General features: G+C 41.4%; 2 long non-coding RNA genes across 2 annotated transcripts in view; both read right to left on the reverse strand.

The window, feature by feature from the left end:
- Window positions 1-3,553: 3,553 nt before the first annotated feature.
- LOC129709738 (uncharacterized) lies at window positions 3,554-13,213 on the reverse strand. The gene is made up of 2 exons (XR_008725557.1): window positions 12,744-13,213; window positions 3,554-4,424 (listed from the first exon to the last, which is right to left on the reverse strand). It is a non-coding gene; the product is annotated as an uncharacterized LOC129709738 (long non-coding RNA).
- A 438-nt stretch (window positions 13,214-13,651) lies between these two features.
- LOC129709736 (uncharacterized) overlaps window positions 13,652-27,743 on the reverse strand; it is a 30,123-nt gene continuing 16,031 nt past the window's right edge. The window contains exons 2-3 of the long non-coding RNA XR_008725555.1: window positions 15,948-16,064; window positions 13,652-14,485 (exon numbers count right to left, since the gene is read on the reverse strand). This is a non-coding gene — a long non-coding RNA (uncharacterized LOC129709736). The remainder of the gene's footprint in view (window positions 14,486-15,947; window positions 16,065-27,743) is intronic.

Raw genomic sequence — 27,743 nt, forward strand, 5'->3', positions numbered from 1 at the left:
GAAATGTCACCCATTCCTTCTATCCAGAGATGCTGCCTGTCCCGCTGAGTTACTCCAGCATTTTGTGTCTATCCTGGTCATAGATATGTTGTGCAACCAAAAAAGGAAAGCCTCATTAGATTTTAATTATTCTAATAAAGACACTAATATGTGTTACATACCTGGAACATCCAATTATCCTTGTACAGTAATTGCAATGGTAAACACAGGAATGGACATAGAACTCAACATTGGAATTAATTTAATAATTCAATTAAAAGATATCAGATCTACGTGCCAACTGAGTTTACCCCTTAAGGGCCTGTCCCACTTGTGCGACTTTTTTGGCGACTGCCGGCATCCGTCATAGGTTGTTACAGGTTGCCGAAAATTTTCAACGTTGAAAATCCAGCGGCGACCAGAACAAGGTACGACTCTTTGGGTGACTACTCACGACCATACAAGCTTCACCCCACGACATGTCACCAGAGTGTCGTCTGTATGGTCGTGAGTTGCACAAACAGTCGCAGCGTCTTTCTGGTCGCCGCTGAATTTTCAACATGACGGGTGCCGACAGTCGCTGAAAAAGTCGCGTAAGTGGGACAGACCCTTTACCTTAACCTTACCAAGTAGAAACTAAGTTGCGACCTCAGTTCGGCTCAATGTCTTTTTGAAAGAAATGGCATATATGCTCGGAACAAACCAACATTTGAATGAAGAAAAGGGGATTTTAAATGAATTGTTTTAACTGTTGCATCCAGATTAAAAAAAAGTTTTGGTGTGTTTGGCCTTAACTATGATAGTTTTTTTGAAAGCTGGGGTAAGTGATGGTGGGATAATGCCTGAGCAATAAATTTTATTTCTTTATAATTTAAAAAATGTAACAGCCCTTTAGTTTAGTTTAGAGATACAGCGTGGAAACAGGCCCTTCGGCCCACCGAGTCCGCACTGACCAGTGATCCCTGTACACTAACACTATCCTACACACTTGGGGCAATGTGCAATTTTTACTAAAGACAATTAACCTACAAGCCTGTACATCTTTAATGTGGGCGGAAACCGGAGCACCCGGGGAAAATCCACCCAGTCACGGGGAGAACATTCAAACTCCGTAAGGACAGCGCCCTTAGTTGAGGTCGAACCATAGTCTCTGAGCCTGTAAGGCAGCAACTCTACCGCTGCACCACTGTGCTGCCCCAACAGCCCCACCTGATTGAATCAATGCAGAGAAAGATAAAACCTGGAGTGTCAAAAACGGAAGATCCATCCAGGAAAACAAAAAAATGCTACCCTCCACAAAGCATTTTGCACGCAGTAACATTTCCAAAAAGTACGAGTATTTCAGGCAAGAGTGGATCAGACACACAGGCATGGACAGTTGTGCCTCTCTCCCATGTTTACAAGTAGATTAGAAATTATTCTGAAAATTCTCAGTATTTATAGATCAATTACTGCCTGTTGGAATAGAATAATTTGTGCAAATGTAATGCCTTTTCTGACCACGGGGTACTCCAGAAGTCAGTGGTATATTTATTGGAATATGGTCACTGTTATAGGAAATATAGTAACCAAGTTTCGCACAGCAAAACTCCATAAAGATTATGTATGGTAGCTTAATCTTTTATAGTAATATTAGCTGGAGGCCACAATGAGCAATGGGTTGGATAATCTCTTTTAGTAATTTTGGTTGTGGGATACATAATGGTCCACGTAAATGAACTAACAACTCTTAACCACCACCGTGGGATCTCTTATCTTTTACATTCACCAAGACGATCAGATTGAGCCTTGTTCAATGTTTCATCCAGGTGATACGACTCATAGTCGTTCAGCACTCTCGCAGTATGGCTGTGGCATGTCAGCTGTGATGTTCTGTGGAGTGAGAATTAAACCTGGGAACCATTCTTTGCACAAGACATTGAGTCACAGTTGACACCTGTGACGTGGATCAGAATGGTCCCACACCGATTTCTGTCTCTAGCCGTTGGCTGCCTTACTAATTGTCCCGAAAAAATGATTGAAATTAAAACTTCCAAGGCCAGATTATTTCCCAGTGACGAACAACAACTTTATTGTGGAGGGGGAGAAAAACAGACCCTTTTAGGTCCTGTGGTTAAGTGATCTGATCACTGTTAACGAGCAGAAACAAAGCCCGTAGTGCATTGAGTAACATCTGTAAACAAATAAAAATCATTGGAAAATCATGTAAAATAATTGCAAATGATAATAATTTCCAGGGGGCCATTTCAGCCTTCCAGTCAGCAGCCTGCCTGAGAACAGTAGCAAAGGAGAAATAACCAGAAGGGAATGGGATTGACAGTAATCGAGAGCTGCCTCTTTGAATAACTGAGACTTACTGTGGTATGGTTTAGCGTGACCTCACGCTCTCATTAATCAGACAGGGACAACTTACAGGGTCCTGGCACACATCCATGAAACTGTCCCTGCATTATGGACCCTGGGTTCAAACGTAGTCCAGACAGAGGGAGTCGGAGGTCACGCTATCTGATGGCCAGAAAGGAAATATGAAAACATTCCCTGCATCAGTAGCTCAAACAAATCTTCAGTCCTTATCCTTTTTTTTTTCCGTGCTGACTGTTTGAACACAATTGTTTCAGCAGCCACAATTGTTTACTTTGACAGGAATTACTATCCAGAGATGCGGAACAGCAACAGCAACAACCAACATTTACGGTGTTCCTTTAACAGGAGGCCATGTGCGTGTGTGTGCGAGAGGAATTTACACATACAATGGACCCAAAGTGCTGGAGTAACTCAGCGGGTCAGGCAGCATCTCAGGAGGACATCAGGAGGATGTTTCCGATCAGGACCCTTATTAAGGCAGAAGGGTCCTGATCTGAAACGTCACCTATCCATGTTCTCCAGAGATACTGCCTGACCCTTGAGATACTCCAGCACTTTGTGTCTTTTGTTTGTAAACCAGCATCTGCAGTTCCTTGTGTCACCATACAATGGACTCTTGTCTTACAAACCATGTACAATGCTTTACCTGGGCAATGGATTCTGACTAATTCAATTATTTTTCAATCATATCTTTAAATAAAAAAATGCAAGTGATCAGAATGATTTTGTGACTTGGTATTTGGAAGAAAGCTACGGATGATGGTGGTTCGGTGTGGATTCCATTAGTCCCTGATGTTAATGGGACCCAAATAAGAAACTGTCCCTAATTTCCACATTGCCTGGGTCCTCTTTTACAGCACTAACTGCATTTCAGAAATATTCCACTCGCTGTAAAGTGCTTTGGCTTGCTCGAAGGCTCTGTAAGGTGCTGCGTAAATGCAATCCTTCTTGCCGTTTCCCCTTGTAAGCCATTGGAATGACTAGGTGGCTGATGTGATCAGTGCTGCTTCTCTGCACCGGAGAGCAGGAGCGATTTTGTCTGCAGCAGAGATTGCATCATTAAGAAGGCAAATGGCTTACATGAGGCATATGTTCCATGCAATCTTCTGAACTGTGTTGGCTTGCCTGAGGCAGGAGGTTTCCCAGAGTAACCTTTCCCTTATGGATCCTGAATTTTTCTTTGACCTCTTTTTTTTTTTTTAACAGTCCCCGTAGATTATTTGGCTGTGGGGAGGATGAAGTGTCTAGCCATGTTGCTCCGATCATCAAAGATTTGGTGCGGGCTTTGGTTTCTTCCTTCCCCGCCATTTTCACATAAAATTGAAGCACGACACAAACACACCGAGCATCTCAGTGATCCTGGCATCCATTACGACAATTTGAACAGTGCCGCACCAGACATCAAAGAGTTACATTTAGATTACGATCAGACAAAGGAAATGAATAAATGTATTTGGCAGCAGGACAACAGCACACAAAACCGTGATCTGATCTAAAGTTACTGTACAGCTACGTTGGATGGTTTGAGGAGACTTTGATATTTCCCCTTAGTTTTGTGCTCTTTCTAGGACTCACTGCTGCTTTTCATCACTGCCTGCCTTTAGGATAAGAATGTCTGAACAGTGGAGATTACAGGCAACAGGAGGTGTCACGTCTGAGCTGGGATTAGGCCCGATGGATGATTTCCCAAAAACCAAAGAAGGGAAAGTGGGAAATCAAAAATGAATAGCATATAATCAAACAAATTAGACTTAAGTGGAGGGATGCACTTGATATGGTAACTGCACAAATGTTACAATAATTAATGAATACAGGAAGAAGAATTGACAGAACAAACTTCTGCCCTTCACATAAATTAAACTGATGGCTGTCTTGGTGTCAGTTCTTTTTTTGATTGTCATGTTTATTCTGTCTGCTGCTAAAGTGAATGTTCAGCCTTATTCCTTCACTCGAGGCATGTCAGTTGCAGTTTGTTGTCACTCCAGCTGTTTGGATATAACTCCTCATTCATTCCCACTTGTCCACACCTGGCCATTCCAATGTATCAGCTCACCCACTGGATAACGTCCCACATCTGTGGACTGTGATAGGATTTGTTAGCAAACTATATTTGCTCATCAACGATACTCCTGGCACTCAAAACGCACAGCAAGAGGGTAAGAAGGCCATTGGAGAGTCGGAAAAATGGCGAAGCCTCTGTAGTTGACAAAATCACTGCTTCTGAAATGATGTCACGAGCCCATTTCTCTCACGTGGAAAGAGGAGAAGAGACGCTACAATTATAACCGTCACCAACGTCTGATGACAACAACTGATTTTGGCATGTTCCTGAAATGGATGCCAAGGAACTTGTATCTGTCAATTGTTTCTATGGCAGTTGCATAGATGAGAACGTAATTTTGTTCATCATTCATTTTGTATGTCAACAACTAATAATGTTCTTACTGACGTGAAGGCTAGCTTATTATGCTGACACCAAGTCTTGATTGACTTACTCTAGGTTTCTGATCTCTTTCCTGTACTTACGCCAGGTTCCTGATCTCTAACTTCCTTTGCTTTATTTTAGAACTGGTTGTGCAGTTTTAAACACAACTGCTGCTGCACAAAGGTGACTGCTAGTGATTGCCATGCTCTGCCTCTTTGAGCTGACTCACCTGTACCTGTACTAATGTTTGCAGCTTTAATGGTTGGAGCAACTTTTTGACGTTGCCTTAGATTCACAACGTTTCTCTCCAAGCCAATCAATGATCCTCGAATCATGGAGTCATAGAGAGTCATAGGATCATACAGTGTGTCTCAACTTTCCCCACACCGACCAACATGTCCATCTACACTAGTCCCACCTGCCTACCTTTGGCCCATATCCCTCTAAACCTGTCCTATCCATACACCTGTCTAAATGCTTCATAAAAGTTGCACCTGCAATCCAAATACCAGTTTGATCTTTTGCAGACACATCAACTATTCCTTTTCTCTCAGTGAGTTTTATTTCTGATATGATCCTCGTTGGAACTAAAGATTATCCTCTTCGACGATTGTAATACACATTGAGATGGATCTACGTTTACATTGGGAGGGGAAGTTTAACCACAGTATTACCTGGAAGGCATCTGAAACTTCAAAGTAAGAATGTGCACCTTCTTATAATCTAAGAGCAAGGCACATCAACATGAGCCGCTCACTTCACATACCTGTAAGTACTTGATGACATCATTCTTTTCTGTATCCATATGACTTATATTGTACATAAGTACACCATAGCATATTTACAAAGGAGCCTCAAAGATATTTAACTATGATGTGTAAAATTAGGAAAGACTAAAGCAGAATTAACTAGAAACCTGTGTTGCCTTGACTGATGGGTCAACAACTGAAAGACACAAAGTTCATTTCATGGAAGTTGAGGACATTTTTTTTCCACAATGAGTATTGGGAGTCTGGGACTCACTGTCTGTATTTGCTTGCCTGGCAGCAAACGGAGTTTGGAAGACCATGGTCTAACACTTCTATTGAGGCACAGAAGTACTAGTTGGCTTCTGCCTGTGGTGTAGTGGATGCTGCAATCTTTGGCATCCGATAGTGAATATTTTTAGTTCTAGAGCTGGTGACGAGTTCCTGGCAAGCAGACTTGTGCCAGATCGAGTCCACTGTGCCCATGCAAACCACCAATCACCCCTTCATACTAGTTCTGTGATATCCCACTTTCTCATCCACTCTCTACACATTAGAGGTGACTTTACATAGTCCGATTAACCTACAAACCCGCACGTCTTTAGGATGTGGGAGGAAACTGAAGTACCCAGAGGAACCCCATGCAGTCACAGGAAGAATGTGCAAACTCACACACAGACAGCACCCAAAGTCAGGATCAAACATGGGTCTCTGGCGCTGTGAGGCAGCAGCTCTTAAAGTTATACTCTAATCTAATTCTTTGCCATTCCTTAAAAATTCTATCGTTTGAGAACTACAAAAAGTTTTGACATCTTTTGATTAACTATTTTCTCCTTTTATTTCTCCTCTGATTAAGTGACCTTTGTGGTCCTGGGAAGTAAAATAAGGAAACTAATAAGTTGTAAATAAAAGGTATTCTATCCATTACTTTGCAATATTCCATGGTTGCTGAGTGATTACTATTGATGCTAACGCTTCAAAAATCTGGAGCATTCTTGATTCAATTTTTTATTTAATTCGGATGCAATTTTTATTTAATTCAGATGCCAATCGTATGTTAGAATTGTTTAAACTTCTTTTTACTATTATCATTTGACTGTCAGTTAAAAGATCTAATTTCCCCAGTTATTTTCTTACAAAGGCAAAATGGTAATTGGGCATAAATGCCCTATTTGGATCCATCTACAAAAATGGCACAGGATTCATAAATAATGTCAAACTGTTGGTCCAGTTTCAGACTATCTCTGTCAAATTCAATAATGCTAATATACTAAAGGAAAAATTCCAGATCTATTTCAATCTTTGAAGAAAAATAAACAATGTTTCGTAAGGAATTCACTTCTAGTTGATTTAATCCAATATCCAGATCTTGATAAGTGACCATGACCCAACACACTCTCAGCAAGGGTGAATATTTTTAATCAGAATGAAATCTAGTCCCGATTGATAATATACATTTTTTAATTGTGATAAAGGTACAGTGAAACCTCTGTCTGATCATGATATTGAGAATGACTTCTCGCTGAGTGCGTGCCAAGACTTTGGGAGATCTAATATGCAAAATATTCTATTTGACGGCAAGTTCTTTAATTTCATGCTTCTGCAAGAAATGCATACTTTTCAAAATTTGAGAAATATTTAATGCACCTCACTCAATGGACTAATTTCTATCTCACATATCCAATGAATTCATATTCTGTGCTAAAGCCACTTTTATTTTTGCCATTCTGTGTTGAGGTAAAATGGCAACGATTGAGTTAAATGCAGTTTTTCCAGTTTGCGCTAAAGATTGTATGGTGCTTGATGCAACCTGAGCCCCAGGCAGTTGCAAATCAGTAGATTTCATCAGCATTTTCTGGCACTGTGGATAGTCCCAGATAGTTTTCATATGCAGAACAACTAACTGGAAGTCAGACTGTCAGTCACAAGCCAGAAAGCAGAAGTTCCTGTTGGCGATAGAGAAACATCAACAAACATCATCAGCATAAAAACCTCATCTCTCGTTCTGAAATAAGTTCAATGATAAACCATCTGAAAATTTTTAATGCAATTATGTTGTTGTACATTTGTTTGCTGTAGATTGCATCCAAATTAACTCAAAGGTTTCAGCAGTGACAAAATAGTTCCTCTTTCTTCGTTCCATTTTGATGAGATTCATCCATTAATTACAATATTCAATGAGAACCAAGAGGTTATTTTTCAAAATTTCCCCCACTTCATTAAATGCTTCCTCACCTTCTTGCTCTTCTCTCAGTGCCAAAAAAAGCACTTCCTGCCAAAGGCCTGTCCCGAAACCACAGGCAGTGCCAATAATATTATGCCTCATTTTGTTTTCACTTCCAATCTCTGGTGCATTGGATCTTGGTCCATTTTAGATAGTCCTTCTGGAGAATCCTCCTGAGATTTCATTTTCAAAAAACAGACCCGTTTTCAGAAGCCTCATAGTGAGACTTTATTTTGTTAAGATTCCAAATGGAAAACATATTTACTAAAAATACATCTAAAACATCAGGTTTGAATTGAATGGATGCATAAATTAGTGGGCATCTGATGTTTGGCTGATCAACTCTCACACATAAAATGACACAAAGTGCTGGAGTAACTCAGCGGGTTACTCCTGCCGTTTATGTCTTTTTTTGTAAAACAGCATCTGCAGTTCCTTGTTCCCGCTCTAACACAAAACTGAATATTATTCTGGAGGCCTTTAATCCATTGATGCAGTCCTTCCACATATGATGATTAAATTATATTGGACTCTACCCAAACAATTTAACGAGGAAACAAACCACAATTAAAACTTACAGAGCCTAAAATTTTCCTGTAATCTTTTATATAATCACTATCAGCGCCATTGGCAAGAATTTATATAATCTCAATAAATTAATCTTTAATGGAGGAAAACAAGCCAAAAGGGTTAGTGGAGATGTAATCAATTAATGGGCGCCTAACCAAAGAAGGACATAAAAGTGACAAAGAAAATCTTGATCAATGAGTTGTGACTTTAGTAATGTCTTTCAAAGACAATGGATTATGAAGGAAATTCCAAAATATTGTTACCACTGTCTCTGGTGGGGAAGAGAGCGGGAAATGTATGAGGTGATGAAATTGGGAATTATTGTAGTATTGAGTGAGTTTACCTTTAGATAAATATAGGATAGTGTTGCGGCCTTGTAAGAGTTTAAACATAAGGATAGTTTGTTTTCCGCAGCAGGTAGACTACAGTCACGGTGAGAGTGGACAATGTCGCACTCTTCTGCTTCTTGTTGAATTAGTGAATGGCCAAAAAGTGCTGCCTCTCGTGTGTGTCAGGTGGTCGATTTGGAGAAAAATCATTTGGAGAAAAAACATAATTGTCCCATGTATTCTGATCAGTTGCATCTTGCTGTGATAACACTAGAGTTTCTGGTGGTAGATGAGTCATCTGTTCAAAGGGCCTCTCTAGTTAATGACTTTAAAAATGAACTAGAGTATGTTTTCAATTACTTGGGTTTAAAGCCAGGAGCATTTTGACAATCATGTTGTTTTAGGTAGAAAGGACCATTGTTGTCAAAGAATTGGACTATTTAATAGAAAACTATGAAAATATATTCTGACCACAAATTTTGCTTTATTTAGAAACAACACATGTGAATAAATTTGGTATTCTGACGAGAAACATTTTACATTAGTCAATAATAGAAGCACAAATGTAATTGTACCAAATATGGATTATTTCTTCTTTATAACACTTTTTTTTAGTGGACCTCCATCTCTGTTGCTGATTCCTTGCTGCAATATTATTGCATACCCCCCCTCCTCCCCTCCCCTATGCTTTGGTGGGCTCCATTTTAATAGCTGTAAACACTATTTTTGAATCATTCTGACCCCACATTTTAGAAAACCTATCTTGCGCAATAGGTGTCAATTCCCACTAACAGAAAGAACCTAATCTAGATCTTGGAGTTCCTCAAACTCCTTGTCTCCCATATGCCTAATTAGATAATCACTCACATTTTTTTCTCTTAACTGTTTCGCAACCCGTGTTGTGTACTCGTGTTATTAGTGATGTTTAATTAAAAATCAGCAAGTCATGTTGTGAGGGTGAACATGCGTGCACAGCTAAGACCATGTAAATACACAAAGCAGGCAGATGGTGATATCGGTCGGCTTGCAATGGTTTAGGACTGGGCTACCCGCTAGATTTTCAGTCTTTAAAGGTGGGGAGAATATGTGCAGCACACATCTTCATAATAGGCACAATAGCTTCTATGTGCGTTTAGACACACAGCAACTGGGTAACATCCAGCTATTGTCCTTCAAGTTATGAAGGCGCGTGTACCTTCCATACCCTAAAAGCTTTGAAGGAAGCAGGCAACATTTAGAAACATGGTAGGATTACCGGAGACTTTCTTTTATTAGCCATAGCATAGAAAGTAAGAACAGGAAGGTTGTGTTAAAATAGTTTGACAGCTTTGATCAAGCATATCTTGGAGGAGTTGAGGGAACTGAAGAGCATACTTAAAAATGAAATCAGGAGAGCAAAAAGGGGGGCAAGAGGTAGTCCTGGCTATCAGATAAGATTAAAGGGAATCCAAAGATATTTTGTGTACATTAAGTGAGATAGGGTAACTATGGCTCTTCACAAACCAAAGTGGTCGTCGATATGTGGAGCCTCAGGAGATGAGCAAGGTCATCAATAAGGAGTAGTATGATAATGTTGCCAATACTCCAGGGTGTTAACTCTGAGGACATTTTGGATATGCTGGGATTGCTTCCAGTGAACAAAACAGTAACAGCTTCCAGGACCTGAAGCCTCTCACTGTGGTGTTGACCAGTGCAGAACGAGATAATGTCCACATATGCATTACTTTCTTCCACTGGCTTTGCACATTGCATCAAGATGGGTTCCTGGTTTGTTGTGGACAGATGATATCAGGGTAACTATTGGGACACTAAATCAAGATGTATGAAATTATGAGAAGCTTAGATGGAATAAATAGGAAAAAACAGATCACTTTATTGAGGGAATAGATTTAGAGTAAGTATTGGAGGAGAGATGAAGAGAAAGATTTTCGCCTAGAGGATGATATTGCGTTGGATCTCATTGCCTGAAAGAATGGTCAGGACAGAAATCCTCATCGCATTAAAAATAATTCCTGAATATGTTCTTGAAGATCCTTGATCTTCAGGGCTACAAGTAAAGAGATTGAAACTGGCTTTAGTGGGATAGCTATAGTACAAACAGCACAAACAACATGAATTGAATGGCCACCTTCTATGTTCAGTAGGATTATTGTCTATTGATCCCAAGGTTCCTTAAAGAAGGTTAATATTATGCAGACCCAGATCAATAAAATCCAGTTTAGCCTTATTGATCTTCCACTGATCCACATTAAATTTGATGTGGTATTTAACTGTTCTTTCTTGTGTTGCAAATGTCATCACTTGCTAATAGTTTTCTGCCTCTCAGGCAGCGAGATGTGACAGCATCAAGAGGAGAAGGCAAAGAGTTTGATGCTTTCATTGCCAAGCAGCACAGAGGGCACAAACTATCCCACAATTCTTTTTAAAAAGGATGCATTTTACAAGTCCTTTTCAGGTCCATTTCTGGACATATGATATTGTACCTGATATATGATATGCCATTTATTGTCACTATACATGTACAGTGAATCTGAAAGCTGCTCGTATTCAGTGCATACATACAATTTAGCACAAAAAACAAGAAACAGAAAAACAAAAACAGAAGGGAGAAGGGGGGGGGGGGGGGGGGGGGGGGGGGGGGGATAGGTGCACAATTCTGCGGCGCTACATACATATATACATATATACAGATGGAAGTCCGGGTGTTGGGCTGTGAAGTCAGTGCATGTGTGAATTTGAATTCAGAGTAGTTATAGTTTTCGGAAAGCAACTATTTCTGAGTCTATTATACCTTATACGCAACGGGGATATAGATACAGATACAGAGATATAGCGCAGAAACAAGCCCTTCGGCCCACCAAGTCTGCGCCGACCAGTGATCCCATACGCTAGCGCTATCCTACACGCTAGGAACAATTTACAATATTTACCAAAGCCAATTAACATACAAACCTGCATGTCTTTGGCATGTGGGAAGAAACCGGAGCACCCAGAGAAAACCCACGTGGTCACGGGGAGAACATACACACTCCGTACAGACAACACCCATAGTCAGGATTGAACTTTTGCCTCTAGCGCTGTAAAGCAGAAACTCTACCACCGCGCCACCATGCGGCCCAGAGTATTACTGAAGAGTGGCATCTGAAGGACTGTCTGTAAGTACATCCTATCATAAATTGTTGTGCAAATTAATTGAATAAGGGGCTGACTTTTATTGCTATTTTTTCATATGATAAGTTTCTATGTCCACCATTTTGTCTTATGTTTCTGAAACCCTATAAATTATGTGGAAAAAAAATCTTCTAGTCATTTTTCCTTCTCTGGGGATTCATTTCCAGTGATTTCTGTGATTTTTGCCTTCAGTTGGATGAATGATGCAACATTGCATTATCCTAATGCAGCATCAAAAACAAGTGTTGTACGGCAATAAATCAGGACGCACAAAATGGAGGAATCCAACAGAAATAGACTAACTGAATTCATGATAAGAACCAATAAGAATTCAAGAAGATGGGATGGATAAACAAGTGGGGGTGACTAGAATAATAATGAGCAAGAACTAAAGAATCAGGTGTGAAGGCATGAGCACACCAGTGTGAGGATGGTCTGGAAATGGCAAATGAAGTTGTGTGGAATACAGGTGCACAACCTTTTATCCGAAAGCCTTGGGACCAGACACTTTTCGTAATTCGGAATTTTTCGGCCTTCGGAATGGAAGATTTTTAGCGTAGATTTTAACGCCTGGCTCAGTGGTAGAGTGCTCGGCTCACATCCACAAGGTCGCGAGTTTGCGCCTCGATCCCGGCAGTTACTCGGTCGCGAGTTTGAGTCTTCAATGTAGTTTTTACTTGCAGAATAAATGTTTGTATGAAATGCAATGTAGGAGAGGTGTACTGACTGTGTGGGCAGAACTTTGGAAGTGATTGCCCACCAGTCTCAAAAGCCGCTGTGTCTCCCTGTCCCTGGGATAGCAGGGGGCGATCAAACAGCACAATACCCCCCTCCCCCTCCAACTTCAGAGGAATCCGCTCCCCGATGGGCCGCTATGGCGACAAGTGGCAGTTCGCCCACAGCCCGAGCTGCGCCACCCCAAGAACAAGACGTACCTTGCACACCATCAGCTTCTGCCCCTACGGGGAGCGTGTTCCTCTGGAGTTGGAGCGGGGCTGGAGATGCTGATCTGGGATCTCCGTGCTTGCAGTGGGCCTGGGGGTCGGTGTCCCGATGAGGGAGCGCAGCTCGGGTTGTGGGCGAACTGCCACTTGTCTCCGTAGCGGCCCATCGGGGAGCGGCTTCTGGTGGTCCTGACGTCTCCGGCCAGTTTGCAGTTTTCCTCTGGAGTTGGAACGGGACTGGGCTGCTGCTGGCTGTGGGTCTCTGGGATCTCCGTGCTTGCAGTGGGACTGGGGGTCGGTGTCCCGTTGGTTCTGACATCTCCGGTGACTGGCACTGACCTGCAGGCATCGCCGACGTGAAGACAGTGCAAAGCCCCCGCGCCGGTGCGATGAGCGGGGAGCTGGAGAGGGGAGGGAAGGGGTCACACACATGGCCGGGATGCAGAGGGGTGTAGGTGGGGTGAAACTGAAGGGAGCGACAATCTGCTGCTGCCTGCCTGCTGAGTTAAAAAGTTCCCACGCAAGACTCACGGTCCGCTGGGTATCGTGAGTCTACCGTGGGAACTTTTTAACTCAGCGGGCAGGCAGCAGCAGATTGTCAATTATTAACCCTCCCGCGCAATATACCCTCACCTTCTCTTTTATGAATGGGATTTAGTTCCCCTTTCTTCGAGGACCGACCGGAGGTTCCGCTGTTCACCTTTGCGGGCCGCCCTCGGTGAACGTCTTCAAGGACCTTTCTTCAAGGACCGAAAAAATGTCCGCTATTCGGAGCTTTTCGTTATTTGGAACTTCGGATGAAAGGTTGTGCACCTGTATATAGAATGAAATGATAAACAAACATGATTACAACTTAAAAAAGTGCTGGAGTAACTCAACGGATTAGGTAGTATCTCTGGAGAACCTGGACAGGTGACATTTCGGATCGAGAAGATGCCTGATCCACTGAGTTACTCCAGCACTTTATGTCTTTTTTTTGCCAAACAACATCTGCAGTTCTTTGTTTCTACATTTGACCACAACTTAACATGTGAATGGAAATACAAACAAAGCATGTTGTAAAAGTGGGAACATTCAAATGAAATGAAAGGCAAAACAACAACCTTACACCAGCATTAGGTCATTATTGCATCATCTGCCTGCTGTTTTATTATCATTTGAAAATATCTCGTCACAATATCCACAAGGAGATGAACAAAGATTATAACCTTGCATCAACTTTGTTTAAACTCACGGTGAAAGATTGCAAAGTTGATAGGAGTGAGCCAAGCTCAAGATCCAGGATTGTGAAGCAGATCACTATCACTCAAGTGGAAGGGCATGTCATGTGCGGCCGGAAAAGGCCATTTTGCACGGGGCTGCTGATTCAGGAAAGCAAGAAGGATCCGAGAAAGACAAGTGATGCCCTGAAGATAGATTTGGAGGCAGCAGGATTCTCAATAAGCTCAAGCACCGTGTGCCAACGCCTCATTAAAGTTGGTTGTAAAGAGCCAGAAGTCTTGTAAAAAAATAACTTCTAACTGCTGCGATGAAGGAGAAACGATAGGCCTTAAAATATAAAGTTTGGACATGTGAGGACTGCGGAAAGATATTATTCAGTCACAAAAGCCATTTCCTGATTCAGGCCCAACATGTTTGGAGATCAGTCAGAGAGGCGGTGAGAAAATTAACCACATCGACCGGCCTTGAGCAAAGCACAAAGAGTTGGAGTAACTCAACAGGTCAGGAAGCATCTGTGGAAGGAATGGAGAGGTGACATTTTGGGTCAGAACCTTTCTTCAGAATCCCAACTTGAAACATCCCCTATCTTTCCCCTCTACAGATGTTGACTGACCCACTGAGTCACTCCAACATTTTGTGTTTTTTTCCAGCTTCCAGCATCTGCTGTTTGCAGTTTCTTGTGACTCCACACTTTGCACATTATTTATATATATATATATATATATATATATATATGTGTGTGTGTGTGTGTGTGTGTGTGTGTGTGTGTGTGTGTGTGTGTGTGTGTGTGTGTGTGTGTGTGTGTGTGTGTGTGTGTGTGTGTGTGTGTGTGTGTAAATTGGATGGACACTAACTGTATGATCTCTGAGCAAGAAAAGACTTACAGCATATGTTACAATCTTTGATATTTTGAATTGAAAAAGTATTTTCTTGATTGAAATAATCTAACAATCTATTCCTTTGAGACAGACATCGAATTTTGTGAGCTGTAGTGTTAATTTGATTTTTCTGGTGCATATCTCCTCTGAACTAGAGGAGTAGAACAGGAAATATGAGCATACAAATCCCTTTGACATCCATCTCCAGGTGGGTTTACATACAGTAGCTGTAGCCTGAGAAGGTGTAACTATTAGCAATTTAGGGTTGCAACTTTCTGGTGTAAATTGATGACAGAAGTATGACGCAACCTGGACTCTAACCTGCTGCTGACCTTCTACCGCTCGTCCATCGAGAGCCTGCTGACATACTGCATTACAGCATGGTATGGCAGCTGCACCATGGCAGACAGGGAGAGGCTTCAGAGGGTAACCAGGACAGCGCAGAGGATCATTGGCTGCCCTCTCCCCTCCCTGATGGACATCTACACCTCCCGCTGCCTTAGCAGGGCAAAGAAGATCATCAAAGACAGCTCCCATCCTGCGTTTGGACTGTTCGACCTGCTGCCCTCTGGAAGGCGCTATAGGTGCATCAAATCCAGGACAAACAGACTCAGGAATAGTTGCTTTCCGAGAATTATATCTACTATAAATTCAAATTCACACATGCACTGACTACACTGCCCAACACGGACTTCCATCTGTATATATGTATATATGAATGTAGCGCCGCAGAATTTGTGCACCTATTCCCACCCCCCCCCCCCCCCCCCCCCCCATCTCCCTTCTGTTTTTTTGTTTTCTGTTTTTGTTTTTTGTGCTAAATTGTATGTATGCACTGAGTACGAGCAGCTTTCAGTTTCACTGTACATGTATAGTGACAATAAATGGCATATCTATATCTATATCTATCTATGCCATTTTTCTGCAGATAGTTTCCATTTTTCTGAAACTACTTGGTCAAGAAGCCTAAGAAAAGCTTTCCTTTGTATTCAATGTTATTTCAGTATCTATTGATTCTGATTCTGTTTTTTTCACAGGAGAAACAAGGAACTGCAAATGCTGGTTTACAAAAAAAGTTGCCAACCTGAAACATCACCTGAAATGTTCTCTAGAGATGCTGACTGACCCGCTGAGTTTACACCAGCACTTTGTGTCTTTTTCTGGTCTTTCATACTTGGGTTCAGGAACTCCACCAAATTGTAATCAAATGCAACTAAAAGGAAATAAGAATCATTGCAATAATTGTTACAGAAATGTTACTGTTTATTCTAAAATCACTTTTTAAATATTTCAGTTTTCTTTGACTTTCAACTGAATTCATTGCTGGCAGTGAAAGTGTTAAGACTTTCAGTGAAAGTGTTAAAACCTTCAGTGAATTGCTGCTCACAATGCCTTGTACCATTCCATATAACCAATATTACAAATGCTCTGTGATACAGAAAATATTATCTGTCAGGAAGATCAGATCCCAGATATTCACCGGAACAAAAGCTCAATGCAGCTGTGCCTCAAGGCATTATTAGGGAGGAGATTTATGAACAAAAATATAGAAGCTAATAGTTGACAGCACTTGAACATAACCAATAACCCTGTCGCATTAAACATTAGTGAATTACACATGATAACAAGGGAGACATTATCAAGCCTTCCACCAAGTATACAGGACAAAGCACCAACTACCAATGCATTCTGATAAATGCTGGACCAGATTATATTGAAATCATAATAAATGTTAAATCAAGCCTTTACAAATGTAAAAGATCTATTTGGGAGTATTTGTGCCAGGGTTAGTTTACAATCAGTAACTTGATAGCAAAACAGAGAGCAGTTTACGAATACACACAAAAATGGTGAATATTTTGCAGCAATCAAATATAAAAGTACAAATCAATTGATTTTGATGGTGATGTGACTAATCTGTGCTCTTAAATTGAATTCACGGGAAAGGGAGTTGTAAGAGGTATCTCTGGAGCATGGCAAACAATTTTCAGAAGAAACATTCAATACATCATTCCAATCCAAAGTCAATGTGTTCAGAATTTAAACACTGCAGATTAAACTCCACAGATGTGTGTGTCAAATGATAGAGTTGGAGAACAGCAGGTTTCCTGATGGAGTGCCCTGATTTTGACACTGGCATGAGGTTGTGGTTCCTTGGGCAACACTACAAGAGAAATCTTGCTGATAAATAGGCCCAGCTACTGATGTCTGATAGGAGTAACAGTAGGAGTTGTTAATAGTGTTTGAAAGAAATAGATTATTAAACAATATGTTTTTAGCCCCCATATAAACAGAATGAAACTGGTAAAGTGCAGTTTAAATTCCATTTCCAAATGTTGTGTTATATAACCATATAACCATAGAACAATTACAGCACGGAAACAGGCCATCTCGACCCTTCTAGTCCGTGCCGTATACGTATTCTCCCCTAGTCCCATCTACCTGCGCTCAGACCATAACCCTCCATTCCTTTCCCGTCCATATAACTATCCAATTTATTTTTAAATGATAAAAACGAACCTACCTCCACCACCTTCACTGGAAGCTCATTCCACACAGCCACCACTCTCTGAGTAAAGAAGTTCCCCCTCATGTTACCCCTAAACTTCTGTCCCTTAATTCTCAAGTCATGTCCCCTTGTTTGAATCTTCCCTACTCTCAGTGGTAAAAACTTATCCACGTCAACTCTGTCTATCCCTCTCATCATTTTAAAGACCTCTATCGTCCCCCCTTAACCTTCTGCCCTCCAAAGAATAAACCCCTAACTTGTTCAACCTTTCTCTGTAACTTAGTTGCTGAAACCCAGGCAACATTCTAGTAAATCTCCTCTGTACTCTCTCTATTTTGTTGACATCCTTCCTATAATTAGGCAACCAAAATTGTACACCATACTCCAGAATTGGCCTCACCAATGCCTTGCACAATTTTAACATTACATCCCAACTTCTATACTCAATGCTCTGATTTATAAAGGCCAGCACACCAAAAGCTTTCTTTACCACCCTATCTACATGAGATTCCACTTTCAGGGAACTGTGCACAGTTATTCCCAGATCCCTTTGTTCACCTGCATTCTTCAATTCCCTACCATTTACCATGTACGTCCTATTTTGATTTGTCCTGCCAAGATGTAGCACCTCACACTTATCAGCATTAAACTCCATCTGCCATCGTTCAGCCCACTCTTCCAAATGGCATAAATCTCTCTGTAGACTTTGAAAACCTACTTCATTATCCACAACCCTACCTATCTTAGTATCAGCTGCATACTTACTAATCCAAATTTACCACACCATCATCCAGATCATTGATGTACATGACAAACAACAGTGGACCCAACACAGATCCCTGTGGCACCCCACTAGTCACTGGCCTCCAACCTGACAAACAACCATCCACCATTACTCTCTGGCATCTCCCATTCAGCCACAGTTGAATCCATCTTGCTACTCCACCATTAATACCCTACCATTGAACCTTCTTAACCAACCTTCCGTGAGGAACCTTGTCAAAGGCCTTACTGAAGTCCATATATACAACATCCACTGCTTTACCCTCATCAATTTCCCGAGTAACCTCTTCAAAAAAATTCAAGAAGATTAGTCAAACATGACCTTCCAGGCACAAATCCATGTTGACTGTTCCTAATCAGACCCTGTTTATCCAGATGCTTATATATATTATCTCTAAGTATCCTTTCCATTAATTTGCCCCCCCACTGACGTCAAACTAACAGGTCTATAATTGCTAGGTTTACTCTTAGACCCCTTTTTAAACAATGGAACAACATGCGCAGTATGCCAATCCTCCGATACTATTCCCGTTTCTAATGACATTTGAAATATTTCTGTCATAGCCCCTGCTATTTCTACACTAACTTCCCACAATGTCCTAGGGAATATCCTGTCCGGACCTGGAGACTTATCCACTTTTATATTTCTCAAAAGTGTCAGTACTTCCTCTACTTTGAGTCTCATAGTTTCCATAGCTACTCTACTTGTTTCCCTTACCTCACATAATTCAATATCCTTCTCCTTGGTGAATACCGAAGGAAATAAATTGTTCAATATCTCCCCCATCTCTTTTGGCTTTGCAGATAGCTGTCCACTCTGACTCTCTAATGGACCAATTTTATCCCTCGTTATCCTTGTGCTATTAATATAGCTGTAGAAACCCTTTGGATTTACTTTCACCTTACTTGCCAAAGCAACCTCATATCTTCTTTTAGCTTTTCTAATTTCTTTCTTAAGATTCTTTTTACATTCTTTATACTCCTCAAGCACCTCTTTACTCCATGCTGCCTATAATTATTGTAGATCTCTCTCTTTTTCCGAACCAAGTGTCCAATTTCCCTTGAAAACCATGGCTCTTTCCAATTTTTACTATTTCCTTTCAACCGAACAGGGACATAAAGATTCTGTACTCTTAAAATTTCACCTTTAAATGTCCTCCATTTCTCTTCCACATCTTTCCCATAAAACAAAATGTCCCAATTTACTCCTTTTAAATCCTTTCGCATCTCCTCAAAGTTAGCCTTTCTCCAATCAAAAATCTAAACCCTAGGTCCAGTTCTGACCCTCTCCATAATTATATTGAAACTAATGGTATTGTGATCACTGGACCCGAACTGTTCCCCAACGCATACCTCTGCCACCTGACCCGTCTCATTTCCTAACAGGAGGTCCAGCACCGCCCCTTCTCTAGTAGGTACTTCTATGTATTGCTGCAAAAAACTATCCTGCACACATTTTACAAACTCCAACCCATCCAGCCCATTTACAGAATGTGTTTCCCAGTCTATGTGTGGAAAATTGAAATCTCCCACAATCACTACCTTGTGCTTACTACTAATATCTGCAATCTCCTTACATATTTGCTCATCCAATTCTCTCTCCCCATTTGGCGGTCTATAATACACCCCTATAAGTGTTGCTACCCCTTTCCCATTTCTCAGTTCCACCCAAATAGCCTCCCTAGAGGCTAGAGTGTTCATTGCAGTTTGTGTTTAACAATGTAGACGTCAAACCAGGGTAGACTCTTCACAGTAGAGTAGATGGATCTGGGAAAACATGTACATGGTTTCCCAAAAATTGCATCACAGGTAGATAAGATGGTGAAGAATGCTCTTTTGGCTTTCAACAGCACAATGGCCCTCATCGGGCAGGGAATTGAGTATGGAGGTTGGGATGTTATGCAGTTGTACAAGACAATGGTGAGGCTGTACTTGGAATATTGTGTTAACCTTTGGTCACCCTGTTATAAGAAAGATGTCATTCAGCTGGAAATAGTACAGAGAAGATTTATAAAGATGTTGCCAGGACTCAAGAGCCTGAGCTCTTGGGATAGGTTGGGCAGACTAGGACTTTATTCCTTGGAGCGACACAATTATTCATTAGGCCAACACGAATGAGGTGGGTGGGTGAGGTGAGTGAGTGAGGGGCGGGGAGGTGGGGGGGGGGGGGGGGGGGGGGGGGGGGGTGGTTGTCAGGTGGGTGGTTGGAACTCTGACAGGGCTCTGCCCAGGATAGTTGTTGAGACGGATACAATTGTGGCATTTAAGAGAATTATGGATTAGCATAAGGACATCCATGGAATGGAGAAATATGGATTATGTGCAGATAGATAGGAGATGGTCTTGGCATCATGCTCGGCACAGATATTATTGGCCTATTGGTTTGTAATTGTTCTGTTCTGTGTTCTATGTTCCATCTCGGCTCCATGTGACACTGATCCCATGTAAATATAACACCTTGGCCTCTGCTCTCTTAAGTGTGTTGTAATCCATTCAGTTGTTTCATCACAGGGCCAAGAGTGCTTCCTGGAGAAAGCCCAGATCAGCTGGCAATGGGCAACAAACACCAGCAACGATGCTCCAGGGACACTGGGAATAATCAGACCTGATGAACTCAGGATTAACGTGTTTATAATCATACAGGGGCCATTATTACACTGCTCCAGATGAACCATAGATCTAAACAAATACGTAAAAAATTGGTCTCTCTCATCGCATTCAATGGTAGAAATTACCCTCAGTTATTCAATTCATTTAGTCAAGTGAAGGGTTAATTTATTGAAACTGGTTGAGTGGTTGGAGAAAGTCAAACAATCATTTTGCCTCTGCCCCCATGCCATTGGTTCCACCTCCTGTGTTGACAATTCCTTGAGCTGAATGAGACAGCGCAAACACTCAGTGCCCTGTTGAGCCAGAGCTGTTTGTTTCCCCAAATCGCAAGCAACTTGTAAATTGCTTACTTGGCATGATCATGTTGCTATCCCATTAGCTGCAAAATTCCTTTCTGATGCATCCACATGCTTCAACATATGCCAGCCTGCCCACCATAAAGTCTAATGTGCTGCATCTGTGCTCACTCTAAAATACCAATTCTATCTCAACTGCCATTGTTGGTCCTTGGCTTCCGATATCTTGGAATTCAACATGCTTATCCTCAGTTACATGTGCCTTTACGATTCCCTTTCATATCCCCCAACCTCAACTAATCCCACCACTTCCCATGCTCCTTTCTCTTCATCTTTGATGGCACAACCTTCCATAAACCCTTTGATATTCTCTGGAGTAACATCCTAAATGGTAACATCTGTCTCCCACCCTAAACCTCATCACCTCTCTAGAGCACTTAAATAATTCTCCATTTTTCCACAACTGTTCAACACATGCCTAATATCCACTGACAACATCTTGTGTTTATTTTCTGCATCATTCAAATGAATTGTTATTTTTGTCACATCCTCATTGCTCTTTTGATTCATTTGTTTAGACATCTATATCAGTATCTCCCTCTTATGGTTTGGAATGTTCTCTTGCAAACTGTAAGAAACCCTTTTGTTTAAAGTGAGGACCAGCGACAAACTGTAGGATGGCTTTCTCCATCCTGAGAATTGTCCGACATCAGATGTAAATGTTAATGCTGTTCTCAACTCAACATTGATTATTCATAGACTTAATATTGATCCCATTCATACACGCGAATACCCCCGAGGACAATAAAGTTACATATTGATCACAGGCTCAACCATGCCTTCATATACAACCAAGCAAAGCAATCAAAATAATCAGATTATACTCTTACATAATTTATGTAGCGCTTTGCATGCAGCGGATGAGCTGAACTTCTGAATAACTCTTTCAGTAAATGAAGGAACAGTACCTCATATTTTGCTTGGGTAGCTTACAACCCAGCTAAGTAACTTAATCTTGCACTCCTCTCCCTCCTCCGTCCTTGCTCCCTTCCTCCACCCTAGTCGTTTTACCAGTTCCACAGTTCTCCGCACTGTTTCTCTTGAGATCACACCTTCTCTAGCCAACAATGGACTTACCTGGCACCGGCCTGCCTGAGGTCATTTTGCCTGCCTGGTCTTTTCTCGCCTCCAGCTGTTCACCTCCCCCACCCCCACCCCCACCCCCCCCCCCCCCCCCCCCCTACTTTCAGTCTAAAGAAGGTTCCCAACCCAAAATGTCACATCCTTTTTTACCAGAGATGCTGCCTGACTCACTGAGTTACCCCAGCACTTTGTGTCTATCTTATGTAATCAGATAAGCTGCTGCATTATGTGACCTACACAAACCAAGAGGACAGTCCTTGGCTTGGGCCAGTTTGGTGATCTCAGTCAAAGTTTTCAGAAAAGGCCCCATATTTAGCATCAAGCCCCTGGAAGAAACATTGGCCAGGTTTTGACTGTCAATTAACTGCCTGGTTTTGGATTCCAGAAATAGTTGACATAAAGTAACAGCCAGATTAGGCTGCAATAACTGTGGCAGCTGAGACAATGCAGGTACAAGAAGAAAGACCAAATGGCAGTGGCACCACAGAATTGACGAGGGACCCATCACTGATGCACCTGTGAGAAGTTACAAGCCTTGGAATTAAATTATCACAGAAATGCCACATTATAAGAAGTTCACCGAAAATTCATTCCAAACACTTTGAAATTTAGTAAGCAAAAGATTAATGATAATGAAAGTTCATTGCAGCTTAATTTTGATGATGTCATTATCAATCGCTTCATCTACCTCGTTGGTGGCCTTTGAACTTTTTTGAAGTCTTTATTGTAGTCCAGTGTTATATTTTGGACTAAATGTTGTATCCTTTATCTGTGCACTGTGGACTGCTTGATTTTTTTCATGTATAGTCTGCATATGGGCTGGATAGCACGCAACAAGCAAAAGCTTTTCACTGTACCTCAGTACCTGTGACAATAATAAACTACACTAAACTAAACCAGCACATGTTGAATTGATATTTGGAATAACTAACGAGGTAATAGCCCAGTAAAGAGAAACTCATGGGAAGCAAAATGCAGATTTGTTCAATGGCCCTTTTTGCAAAGAAAGTTAAACAGAGCTGAGTTATTCATCGACTCATGTCTTAGAGTGATTTTCTGTTTAGCTTACACTATCAATGTTACCTAAACTCTAAACAATGCTATATTCAGAAGGGCCACTTTACTTTACAAACTTGTTCCCTCCCCAAGGTGCGGGAATATGGACCGTATTCAGGTATGCACCATATGCAGGTACAATGCTTAAGAAAAATTTAGACAGGTACATGGATAGAATTGGATTAGAAGGATATGGGCCAAATGCAGGCAGGTGGGACTAGTGTAGATGTTGGTCGATGTGGGCAAGTTGGGCCGAATGGCCTGTTTCCACGCAGCATGAATCTATGACTATGACGCTATGTATTACTATGTATCGATCGAATATTCATCACATGCATGGTCATGATCGGATACCATTTGCCTTCTGAAATCAATTCAACAGCAACACAAAAATATTATAGTGCCATAAACTTTGATCTTGCAGAAGCTGATACTTTAGACCAGAATTTTATTGATATCTCACTCTGATTTTACTTTTATAGTTCCCATGAGAATCAGGGCAGATGAGCATCACAATCTACTATAGCCTGGAGTCTTTATGTCCTAGAAATGCTCTGAGCACTTCAAGGATGACTGAATAATATGCAGAGAGTATTTGGAAACTGTTAACCTCTTCGTATATTATCAAAGAAGGTTTGATGTCTGTTTTCTACTTGCATTGCAATATTCTTATTTTCATGAAATAAACAACAAACCCTGTAACGAAAATCAAGCATATTCACTTCATAGACATGAGGCATTCTTCAAAAGATTATGATCCGTCATAACAGATGTGTATTTTCTTCGGTGATAAGCTTTGATCATTCAGAAAAAAACCCGGCAGAATACAGGAAAGAAATGAGATTGAAAAACAGTAGTGTAGAAGCAAGATAGATCGACAAATAATGACTAATCTTTCATTTGGAGAGCCTGTAATTTGTTAAAGGAAAGAATGATCAGGGAAGGAGTTAGTTCCAGCACTGAGATCCTTTTGTGTGCATCAGATGGGGATCATTGTACAAAGTAATCGAACATCAAAATTAACTTAATGCTACAAACATAGTAAAACAAATCAATCTCTTCAGGTCATATTGTGATTTGTTGTACGTAACATAAATTCACTATAATCTACTTCAAATCTTGGCAAGGTTAATCCTAACCTCAGACAGTACCCCTATAATTCCCAAATGTGACATTCCCTTTTGACTGCACTGGTGAACTCTTAGTGACATTGCTAAATATTTGCGATTTATGTCCATTTTTGGCTTGTAGTCTGATGCCGAATAAAAGCTGCACTGAAACAGGCAAAACATCACTACTTGCTAGGGAGAAAACACTTTCAGTTAAAGGTTTAGGTTGTATTTAAATAGACAATGGTGTGGAATACAATATTTTGACAGCACATGGACTGTTTCTGATATTGATTCAATTTCATAAACCTATCCCACCACTGGGACTTGCATACTTCCTGCTCACTGGTCCATACTGAAATGACAACATGCAAATTCAGCCCAAATTCGCTTTCTTAAAATTATTTAAATTGCTTTGAACTGTCTTTAAATGACTTTGCTTATCAGGGACATTTACAGACAGTTCAAAGGTAATCAGGGCAGTATGGAGCAGGTTGTCCATATCCCTTCCTTGAGGCCTAGTGGCTGCTCACAGACTGTTGTGCATCTTGGGATGACTGCAACAGCCAGACCTCCAGCTCATTCGGTCTCTGGAAGACGTCCCTGCTCTATCAGGGCTGCAGGTAGTAAGTGGAGTCACAGAGAAACTATGGGGACTGGTGGGATGCAGAGAAGTGGCACATGGGAGGTGACTGCCCATTTATTTTTGCCTGGATTTAAGCATACAATCTTCATCAGAATAGCCAGCCTTGTTTAAAACAAAATATCTTGGCATCACAATATGTCTTCAATGATATCTCTAATATCATAGCCTAGAAATTCATTCATAGGTTGCATGAGAAACTGATTGTGAAATGTGATTACCTCTCGGCCTCAGAGTGAATCATGCAACCACACATTGACTGTTTCCATGTGCTTACATAGTTGTGTGTGAACCTCAAGGCGTGCAGACTGGTGATTTAAATCCAGCTGCGATAACCAATTTGTGTCCATGCTATGACAATAAATCACAGTAATCGCAGGGTGGATATGCACAGAGAAACAGATCTTAACAACAGAGACTGGCCCTGAATAACTCAGCGGGTCAGGCAGCATCCATGAAGAATATGGATAAGGAATGATTTTAGTCGGAACCCTTCTTCAGAATGATGGTAGTGGGGTAGTAAGCTGGAACAGAGGTGAGGGTATGACAAAGCCAGGCATATGATAGATGATTACAGGTGAGGGGGGAGGGGGGTTGGCAGATGTGTGGACAAAGACTAGAGGTGAAAAGGAGTCAAAAGGCTGTAAGATAATGGTGGAAGAAATGGGTGCACATCCGCATGGGGCACAGGGAAGAGAGAGGGGCAGAAAAATGAGGGGTGGGGTTTGTTGTTATCGAAAATTAGAGAATTGGATGTTCATACGATCGGGATGCATGCTTTCCATGCGCAATATTGTTTGTGGAAGCAAGGAACTGCAGATGCTGGTTTACCAAAGAAAAACACAAAATGCCGGGGTGATTCAATGGGTCAGGTAGTGACACGCAGAACACGGATAAGTGATGGTCGGATTGCTTTAGACTCTGCAGAAGGCGATTTGACCCGAAACGTCATCCATCCAAGTTCTCCAGGGATGCTGCCTGACCTGCTGTGTTACTCCAGTATTTTGTGTCTTTCCTATAAAGTAGCATTTTGTAGATTCATCAAGGGTTGCATCGAAGAAGAGCTTTGCATTTGTTAGAGCCTGGGATTGCAAATTGAAGTCTTCTGAGTCCGTGTGACTTTAGGGATTGTAGGATTATGTTATTGCTGCTTACTTCAGGAGCTATAGTAATGGGTCTCCAGCACAACCAGCGACAGGAGAAGAGGCATAAAAGGCAAAGCCAACAAGGCTAAGGAGAAGAGCCAAAAGAGCTCTTTAGTTTAGTTTAGTTTAGTTTATTGTCACATGAACCGATGTGCAGTGAAAAGCTTTTGTTGCATTCTAACCAGTCAGTGGAAAGACAATACGTGATTACAATCGAGCCTTCCACAGTGTACAGGTACATGATAAAGGGAATGACGTTTAGTGCAAGATAAAGTACAGTAAAGTCCAATTAAAGATAGTCTTCTTCTTCTTGCGTATGGCGTGCACAGCCTAAAGTTGTAGGACAACTTGTTCTATTTGATCTTAATTGATTGTGCACGGCAGGTTGGTTGCATTAGTTGAAACAGGGCGGACCACGTGAAGGTGCAATTTTCCACCCCAAAGATAGTCTGATGGTCTCCAATGAGGTGGATAGTAGCTCAGGACCACTCTCTAGTTGTTGATAGAATGGTTTAATTGCCTGATAACAGCTGGGAAGAAACTGTCCCTGAATCTGGTGGTGTGCGTTTTCACACTTCTATACCTCTTGACAGATGGAAGAGGGGAGAAGAGAGAGCAACTGGGGTGAGACTCATCCTTGATTATGCTGGTGGCCTTGCAGAGGCAGCGTGAGGTGTAAATAGAGTCAATGGAAGGGAGGTTGGTTTGTGTGATGGTCTGGGTTGCGTCCACAATTTGCTTTCATGTAGCATGTCAGGCTTCATCTGTGAATCTGCTCGACATGAACTGCGAAGGCTAGTGCACGTGATATGTGTTTATCCGCAGAAAATACTGATGGTCAGAATCATCCAAGTGGAAAACGCACCGAGCTGTTCAATTCTGCCACTTATCAACAGTCATTCCAGATAGGTGCTTTTCTCTTCAATTCTCATTGTAGCTTTAGGTCTATGTCATGCTCCTGAGTCTGAATACAACTGCATCTAAGTGGCCTGTCTCGAGTTTAGTGAAGAGTGGCAATGAATTCCCATTGTCTGGACTTCATAATATGCCTTAGAATACTCACCTAAGAAGTTCATAGTTTTCATCATTTGCTACATGATATTGGACCGTACCATGAATGCAAAGTTGAGAGTCAGTTTATGAAGTTGTATTTACAGTATGATGACTACCCCTTCGAGGAAGAGGAGTAGAGCGGTGCATGTTGATTACGTTTGGTGCTCACTCAACAGGCTTCATGATTCATTTGAGGTCTATACTCCACCGGTCAAGGAACAAACAGGGAGGCAGTCAGTGTCTGAAGGAAGCAAGACCCTGCAAAGGTATGGATTGGAATGGTACATGGTCACATTCCCTCACACCACACTGGTGCAGAGCAATGGCCATCTGCAACATGTCACCAATTTGTCTTAACATTAAGTGATGCCACCATTACCCATTCCCCCGAATGGAATACCCCGAGTATCATAATTGAATTGAGAAATTAATTACTTTGGCTGCAAGAGAATATCAAAGATGGCGTATGTAGCAGTGGTTGACTTGGTTTCTTGCTTTGCAGAGATTTTTTTTTCATTATCTAAACGCTTTAAGGTTAAATTATT

The sequence above is a fragment of the Leucoraja erinacea genome, chromosome 26 (assembly GCF_028641065.1).
Source record: "Leucoraja erinacea ecotype New England chromosome 26, Leri_hhj_1, whole genome shotgun sequence".
NCBI lineage: Eukaryota > Metazoa > Chordata > Chondrichthyes > Rajiformes > Rajidae > Leucoraja > Leucoraja erinaceus.